Below are 9264 nucleotides of genomic sequence, written 5' to 3' on the forward strand. Positions count from 1 at the left end.
AACAGCCTTAATTAGCCCATAATACACTGTACAGGAACACCAGATACAGCCAGTCTAAAGGGAAGCCACCTGACAATTGTCAGTAATGTGATAGCTCAGCATTAGCATAGACTGATCATGGAATGTCTTTATCTTCCCAACCTGGCCTTTCTAAAAGGGAGGAATTCCCAAGGCTGCCTTGCAGGTCATTAAAAAGATCCATGATTATGGAAGTGGAAGCCACAAGGTTGGGAGCAGAGTCCAGAACCTTTTGCTATCGAGTCAGCCCGTGCAGGACTGGTCCAGTTTGAAGATTATTTGCACTCAAAGGCACATTAAGGTGGGCTGAATTCTTTCTAAACATGTCAGGTTTCCCCAGCACAGACTGGTAGTGCCTTTGGAGGGATCTGGTGGAGAGAAATGCAGAGATCAACGCACAGAGCTATAGATTTAGAATTAGAATTATCTATATCTCTATAGAGATACAGATAGAATTAAGAGTACAGCCCTAGATTGAGAGGTTTCAACCTAAAATCAACTCTATCATCCTGTGATCTGGATGTGCAGAGATGATAAATGATACTAAGGGAGAAGGAAGCACTTTACTGTTCCCCTTGGTGAGCAGCAGGACAAAATTCCAAGGCTCAGACTAAGAAGAGAAACTTACTGTGGAATCAGTATTTTTTTTAAGTATTTCTTTTTAGTATTTTCTTTGCAAGGAATATATCAAGCCACAGAATCACAGGTGAGTCCCTTGGCTCAAAGCTGGATCAGGGGCTTGTAGATCATGCTCAGCAGAAGTTTATCCAAACTGTTTGTGAAAACACCCAATCACAGAATTTTACAGCCTCCCCTGCTAAGCATTTTGTTGTGAACATGAATTTTAGTCTCCTCCAGCATCCCAACTAAACCTGGTTTTGCTGAAAACTGAGCTCATTTCATCTTATTTTTTCCCCCAGTGGACTCACAGGATTGCTCTCCCTTCTTCTTTCGAGTATCCTCAGCCTCCTGGAAGGCAATTATTCCATGTCCACTTGGCTTCTGTTTTCTTGGCTGAAGAAATACGATTCCTTCAACCTGTTTTGCTGATTGCAAAAGTAATTAAACTAAAACTGCCAGAGAGGGTTCCCTTGCCCTGAGCACAAACCCTCCCTCAGTGAGGAGCCAGGAGAGTTTCTTTCATCAAGTTTTTCCTCTTGCTGCTTCTCCAGCCTGGGAGATGCTTTTCCCCACCAGCAAATCTGTGCTGAAAGGAAGGTGGGGTTTTAATCTGACTCCTCCAGTATCTCAACAGCCTGAGGAATGTGGGCTCTGGGAACCCTCCTGGGATTCTGGGGAGCTCCCTGGGGCTTAGGCTGATGTCTAAGCTGCTTTATATTACTTGACACTCAAGGTTATCACAGGGCTCTGAATCAGCCACAGCCTTCACAGGGAGCTCCCAGAAACAGGATTTTTAACCCAGAAATTTCCAGTTTGATTTTAATAAAAACTCAAAAGCAGCATCTCCAGAGGATATTTGTCCCAGATGCCACACTTAGGATGGAATGAAACTCTCCTGGTGTGGAGAGAGACCGAAGCTTTTCCCATCATGGATGCCCAGCCTTTAGATGGCCTATATTTGATGAGGTTACATGACTGATTTTTCTTTTTATGTCTCACAAACAGAAGGAAAGAGTTGGTTGGTTTTTTTGGTCCTTCCTTCCTTCCTTCCTTCCTTCCTTCCTTCCTTCCTTCCTTCCTTCCTTCCTTCCTTCCTTCCTTCCTTCCTTCCTTCCTTCCTTCCTTCCTTCCTTCCTTCCTTCCTTCCTTCCTTCCTTCCTTCCTTCCTTCCTTCCTTCCTTCCTTCCTTCCTTCCTTCCTTCCTTCCTTCCTTCCTTCCTTCCTTCCTTCCTTCCTTCCTTCCTTCCTTCCTTCCTTCCTTCCTTCCTTCCTTCCTTCCTTCCTTCCTTCCTTCCTTCCTTCCTTCCTTCCTTCCTTCCTTCCTTCCTTCCTTCCTTCCTTCCTTCCTTCCTTCCTTCCTTCCTCCCTCCCTCCCTCCCTCCCTCCCTCCCTCCCTCCCTCCCTTCCTTCCTCCCTTCCTTCCTTCCTTCCTTCCTTCCTTGATAGCCTCAATATTCCTGCTCTCTGTTCCTTGAATTTCAACCCTTTTACATCTAAAAGTGTAAACACTTTTACAAAGGGAGGAAAAAGATGTTTTCTTAATTTATTTTGTGAGAGGGGCAACGTTGATGCTCCAAATTGCTCAGAGTCCTGCAATTTAATAAATAAAAGCATTTCTTTGGTTATTTAAGTGGGTGTTTGGACCAAACAAATCCTTCCAAATTCCTTCTTGGACTTTGTCCATGGGCTCATGTGTTCTCCAAGCTCAGCCACTCTACCTGTCCATGCAACCCCCAAATTCCTGGGCACTCCACACCCTTGGCTACAAACTGGGACCTGCTGTCACCAAAGACAGTCCATGTGGGAACATGAGCGACGTTCTCATGAAGAACCCCCAGTGATGACCAAGTGAGCCCAGGATGTCCTGGCATGACAAGGTGGACACCCCCCAGCTGGGGCTTTGCAGCTCCATTTTCCAGCCCTTCTGTTTCCATACTGACTTCCAAGAGGGAATTGATTGGACAACTACAGGGAAGAACTGTGTTTATCAATACCACTGTTTTCTTGGGGATACAGTCCTGGTGGGCTTGGAAGTGTTGGACTTGATGATCCAAGGGGTCTTTTCCAACCTACATAGTTCTGTGATCTCACCCATGCTCAGGAATCAGCCATGGAGGGATTTCTTGTTGACCAGATGCTCAGTGACTTCCCTCACAGCTAAGGAACAGAAGACAGCATGAAGTTTGTCTGCCCAAGCATGGATGTCTCCTTCAGGACAGAATCATAGAATCAGTTGGGTTGGAAGAGATCTCTGAGATCATCAAGTCCAACCCTTAATCCAACCCCACTTTGATTACCAGATCATGGCACTCAGTGCCACGGCCAAGCTCAGCTGAAAAACCTCCAGGAATGGGGAATCCACCCCCTCTCTGGGCAGCCCATTCCAATCCCTGAGCACTCTCTCTGCAAAGAATTTCTTTCTGCTCTCCAACTTCAATTTCCCCTGGCAGAGCTTGAGCCCATCGTGCCCCCTTGTCCTATTGCTGAGTGCCTGGGAGAAGAGACCAAGCCCCACCTGGCCAGAACTTCCCTTCAGGCAGTTCCAGACAGTGCTGAGGTCACCTCTGAGCCTCCTCTTCTCCAGGCTGAACACCCCCAGCTCCCTCAGCCTCTCCCCACAGCACTTGTGCTCCAGTCCCTTCTCCAGCCTCGTTGCTCTTTCTCTTCTCTCTTGGGTTGGAAGAGACCTCTGAGATCTTCAAGTCCAACCTTTGATCCAACCCCACTGAGATCACCAGCCCAGGGCACAGAGTGCCCTGGGCTGGTGATCCCAGTGGGGTTGGATCAAGACATGTTGGATTCTCTGTCCCTGAAGGTGTTTAAGAGGACACTCAGTGACACATCCAGTCCCTTCTCCAGCCTCATTGCTCTTCTCTGGCCCCACTCCAGCCCCTCAAGCTCTTTCCTCAACTGAGGGGCCCAGAACTGAACACAACACTCAAGGTGTGGCCTCCCCAAGGCAGAGTCCAGGGGAAGGGTCACTGCCCTGGCCTGCTGGCCATGCTAGTTTGGATCCAGGCCAGGATCCCCTTGGCCTTCTTGGCCACCTGGGCACACTGGTGGCTCCTGTTGAGCTTCCTGTCCCTCAGTCCCCCCAGGTCCCTCTGCCTGGCTGCTCTCCAGCCACTCTGTGCCCAGCCTGGAGCGCTGCAGGGGTTGGGGTGGCCAAAGGGCAGGACCTGCACTTGGCCTTGGTGAACTTCATCCCATTGGAATCAGCCCATCTCTCAAGGCCATCAAGGTCCCTTGATAAGATGAATCTTTCTCAAGATGGGGTTTGGACCAGCCTGGGACAATGGAAGGTGTCCCTGGTGGAACTGGTGATTTTAAAGTCCCTTCCAACCCCAATCATGATGTGATTCTATGATTTGTGTCTGAAATACCCTCAGTGGTGATGGGGCATTGACAGCAAGGAATGGTTTCTACCAGCATTTTCCTGGTCATCTCCCAACTGCTTTAGTGAAGAGCACAAAGAAATGCTGCCCATTCTACTTGGGAGGGAGAGAGGGAAGGAATAAAATCTTCCTTGGGGGATGGAAAATATGGAAAATGAAACAGAGCAGGCAGCAGAAAGTCTGACAGCTGGAGCCTGCTGGATCTATTACTATTGACCGTGAGCTTGGTTAAGGTGGCACTTATCAGTTATAGCATCATCCCACCTAAAAGCAGAGAGGAAATATCAATAATGAAATGTTAAAGGCACGAGGAGAGAAAGCAGAGCAGAGGGAGAATGTGAAATAATGGGACTGCAATGATTAAGACAGACAGAAAGTGATGGTGCTGCAACAACTCTTGGCAGCGCCGGGAATGAAAGTCTACATTTCATTGTGAGAAAACATAAAAGGAGATGAATTTGCTCTCGTGCTGCCTGCAGATATTGGGAGACTGTAAAACAGTTTTCTTGGGTTCTCTGAAGGAATTGCTTTGAGGAAATATACAAGTCAGGAGGGTGATGCTTTTTTTTTTTTCTTATGAAAGATACCTGGGTATAGTCCCTACACCTCCAGTTTTGGAGCAATGTGATGGATCCACTGCTCTCCATGAATATTGTAAGGTCTGAAATGGCTTGAGGTCAGTGGTTTCTGAAAAAAAAAAATAAATAAATGAAGCAATCCTTTCTTTCTGCTTTGAGTTGGTTTGTATTTCCCATTGCTTGGGGAGGAAATCAGCCCTGAACCACTGAACATGCCTCAGTGTGTGTGAGCAGGGGTCAGGTGAGCACAGAGCACTGTTATAAATAAAGGGAAAATGTCCTTCTGCATTGTGCTGCCAACCAGGGCTTATTTCCCCAGAGCTCCACATGTCCCAGTTTATTTATGATCTCTAATGGCACCATCCCAAATGATGGTTGCTCCACAGATGGGCCTCGTGCCCCAGAGGAGACTGTCCCACAAATGCAGGATTTCAGCAGCACCAGCCACTTCCTCCTCATGATTTGGTGCCCAGCAGATGTGCTGTGGTCTGGGGACACCCTGAAGAGCACTTTGTTTTGGGATCAGGCTCGTTCTTTTACTCTCTAGAAAAAAATACCAGGCAAGAACAAAACTTGAGGGTGCTCTGGAAGGACAAGGCAAAATTATATTTCGTGCAGAGTCACCAATGAAAAGCTTCAAGATTAGAGCTCTTCCTTTACTCAAGATCAGCATCCCAGACCCCTGGATCTTCTCCCCTATTGCAGCTGTAGGTTTGTGGATGTTTCTTACAGGGAAACTCCACAAAAGCTCTTTTCCTCTTGAAAAATCAGGTTAGGAAGTCCTTGCCCCACTGTCCAACTCCTATTTCCCCCATCCACAAAGTGGGCCAGGGCAGCTGCTGGTGGGACTGTGCCAAAAATCATGTCACTGTAACCTCTGGGCAAATGAGAACCTTCTGGAGGTGGTTGGTGCACTTTTAGGAGAGGAATTGTGTATTTAAGGGTTATTTTCAATCAAATTTATTTAGCAGATTTTCAAAATAATCCCCACTCAAAAAATCAAGTTGGTGATGGAGCAGGATCTGTCCTTCCCTCCTAAGATGGAGGCAGCTGCTCTCCTTTATTCTTTTACTCCCAGACCAGCCCCTGCAGTCCCAGAGAGGTTGTAAAATTAATGGTGACTGCAAGAAAAAGGGATCTGCCCTGACCACACAATATCTTCCCCCAAAAACATGTGAGCAATGCCTGTGGTGCTGCTGCTGAGTCCAAGAGGAGCCCTCAGGAGAGCATCCCTTCCATCCCCATCCTGCTGAGATAACCTCCATTTCCCCCTAAGCACCCAGAGAGAGAGCCTTGATTCAGGACTGCCTTATACTGCTTTTCTTGAGAGGAATGGGAGGGAGAAATGGGGAGAAAATCTTATTTATAGTGGTGGTCAGAAGCAAGACCAGTGAGAGCACTTATCTATTCACAAGCATTCATGTCATAGAATCACAGAATCATAGAATGGATTGGGTTGGAAAAGACCTCTGAGATCATCAAGTCCAACCCTTGGTCCAACTCCAGTCCCTTTACCAGATCATGGCACTCAGTGCCATGGCCAAGCTCACCTTAAAAACCTCCAGGGATGGGGAATCCACCCCCTCTCTGGGCAGCCCATTCCAATCCCTGAGCACTCTCTCTGCAAAGAATTTCTTTCTCATCTCCAACTTCAATTTCCCCTGGCAGAGCTTGAGCCCATCGTGCCCCCTTGTCCTATTGCTGAGTGCCTGGGAGAAGAGACCAACCCCCACCTGGCCAGAACTTCCCTTCAGGCAGTTCCAGACAGTGCTGAGGTCACCTCTGAGCCTCCTCTTCTCCAGGCTGAACACCCCCAGCTCCCTCAGCCTCTCCCCACAGCACTTGTGCTCCAGTCCCTTCTCCAGCCTCGTTGCTCTTCTCTTCTCACTTGGGTTGGAAGAGACCTCTGAGATCATCAAGTCCAACCCTTGATCCAACCCCACTGGGATCACCAGCCCAGGACACAGAGTGCCCTGGGCTGGTGATCACAGTGGGGTTGGATCAAGACATGTTGGATTCTCTGTCCCTGGAGGTGTTTCAGAGGACACTCAGTGCCACATCCAGTCCCTTCTCCAGCCTCATTGCTCTTCTCTGGCCCCGCTCCAGCCCCTCAAGCTCTTTCCTCAGCTGAGGAGCCCAGAACTGAACAAAACACTCAAGGTGTGACCTCCCCAATGCTGAGTACAGGGGAAGAGTCACATTCATAGATATCTGAGGCTTTACTTTCCTCTAGCCTTGATTTTTTTCTTGCCCAGTTTTCAAGGCTGTTTCAGGTCCTAAATCCAACACTTCCTGCACCCTCCAGCTCTTCTCCCTTCAATTTTCCCCGTGGATGGAGAGAAAAGTGAAAGCCAAATTTCCACTGCAGAGCAAAGGGGACCAGTGATGCAATTATAGCCCTCAAACTAATATTGTGCAAAGACTCTTGGTGATGGTCATGTCTCTCCATAGGATGGGGGTCTCCTGTGTTGTCTGTGATCCATTTTGGGCCCCCCAAACTTAGTAATTCTGTGGGTATCTTGTGAAAGAGGAAAAAAACCCTGTTTTAACAGAGGGATATTTCCTCAGCTGCCACAAACACATTTCCAAAGGCCAGGATGGATCATATCAGCCCCAGGATTTCCCACAGATCATCCCAGATTATGGATAAAATAAACACAGTGCCTTGCAAGTCCTTAGCAAAACAAACACGCAGCTTGGTGCTTGAATTTCCCCACCACCACTGCTATTTTTATGCACAGCCAACCAGTGCCGTGTTTATTTTCCCAGCATCATCCCTTGTTGTTTTTACAGGAGCAGGACTTGACTTCCAGGGTGTCAGGCAAACATCTTGCTCAAAAAGTCACTGGAAGAGTCGGGAATCACAGCCTGGCATCTGCAAATGAGCAGATCTCTCCTCTGGCTGCAGGGAAAAACGCAGGCGTGGGATTGAAGGGAAGGTGGGGATTTGGGAATGAGGAGAAAGGCGTAAGGAAAGGAGCTGAGAATTGTTCAATGAGTATGTTTGAGTGGGAGTCAGTTAAAGGCTGGTTTATGGAAACTGCCTCACACATCCACAGTCAGCTCTCTTTAAAACAGTTTGAGTTTCCTTTACTCACTACCAAGGCAACTAATTCCTGCAGGGAAACAGGGTGAGCTCCCACAGAGTGGTTGTAAACAGCAGCGAGCACAGGCACTCTGTGCTTGTAGAGACACAGTGGCCAAGCCCAGAGCAGCTGAAAAGATACACAGAAAACCTTTTGGCATCTGGAAACCTCTCCCCACAGACCCCTGGGACTGACCCACTGAATCCACAGTGCAGAGTGGAGCGAGCACAGGCACTCTGTGCTTGTAGAGACACCATGGCCAAGCCCAGACCAGCTGAAAAGATACAGAGAAAACCTTTTGACATCTGGAAACCTCTCCCCACAGACCCCTGGGACTGACCCACTGAATCCACAGTGCAGAGTGGTTGTAAACAGCAGTGAGCACAGACACTCTGTGCTTGTAGAGACACAGTGGCCAAGCCCAGAGCAGCTCAGAAGATACAGAGAAAACCTTTTGACATCTGGAAACCTCTCCCCACAGACCCCTGGGACTGACCCACTGAATCCACAGTGCAGAGTGGTTGTAAACAGCAGCGAGCACAGACACTCTGTGCTTGTAGAGACACAGTGGCCAAGCCCAGAGCAGCTCAGAAGATACACAGAAAACCTTTTGGCATCTGGAAATGTCTCCCCACAGACCCCTGGGACTGACCCACTAAATCCACAGTGCAGGGTCCTCCTGTGTTGTGAAAGGGGGGTCAGATGTGCTGCTCAGATGCTGATGGATGCTCAGACACACTCAGATTCAGACCTGACAGTGCTGGCAGGAGTTCTCCTTCTTGCATCAGCCTCCAAACTCCTCTCCCCCAGCTCAGCTGCTCTGAAGACTGAGGAAGGAGAGGTGGTTTGGAAGGAGCTGGAGCAGAGTGAGTTACACAAGGCATGTCCACTCACACCATTAACATTATTGATCTGACTTAGGGCCACTGCAGGTGGCACAGCCTGGACTTGACCCTTGGCATCCCACAGTGGGTCTGGGACTGTCCTCATATGTCCTGGGAGGAGTCCTGAGCCCGGTAGCCCGTTGTGACATGACAAGGAGGGGCAGCTTTTGATGTCACCTCTCTCAGCAGGGCTCCCAGACCTCAGGGAGGGGAGGGCTGGAGCTCAGCTGGTGGAACCTTTGCTTAGTTACAGCATCACTGGTGACCCTGTGGCCTTTGGGAAAAAGTGTGCTCAGCCCTTGGGCTGGGAAGGTTGGACACCTCTGGCTGATTTATCCAGAGGCACTGACACAGACCAGCAAGGTCCCAGCCCAGGGAAGTTTGTGGAAGATGGATAGCATGGCATGGATATTAATGGGCCATAAGGGAAGGAGGCACTAAATGTGAGGATGACACTGTACCTGATATTTGCCTTTCAAATATAATTACCCCTTGTCTGGTTGATGGAAGGATTTGAACCTGGAGCTTCCCATGCTGGAAGAACAAATCTCTGGGGGCTGCATGAAAGAGTGAGGACATCACTGCACTGCTGACCCATCCTTCTGAGGTGGGACCCTCCAGCCTCCAGCCAGACACTCACAATTAACAACAAGACCAGATGAGAACATCTCCATATCAACCC

This window comes from Pithys albifrons, chromosome 3, assembly GCF_047495875.1.
Source record: "Pithys albifrons albifrons isolate INPA30051 chromosome 3, PitAlb_v1, whole genome shotgun sequence".
NCBI classification, from domain to species: Eukaryota; Metazoa; Chordata; class Aves; order Passeriformes; family Thamnophilidae; genus Pithys; species Pithys albifrons.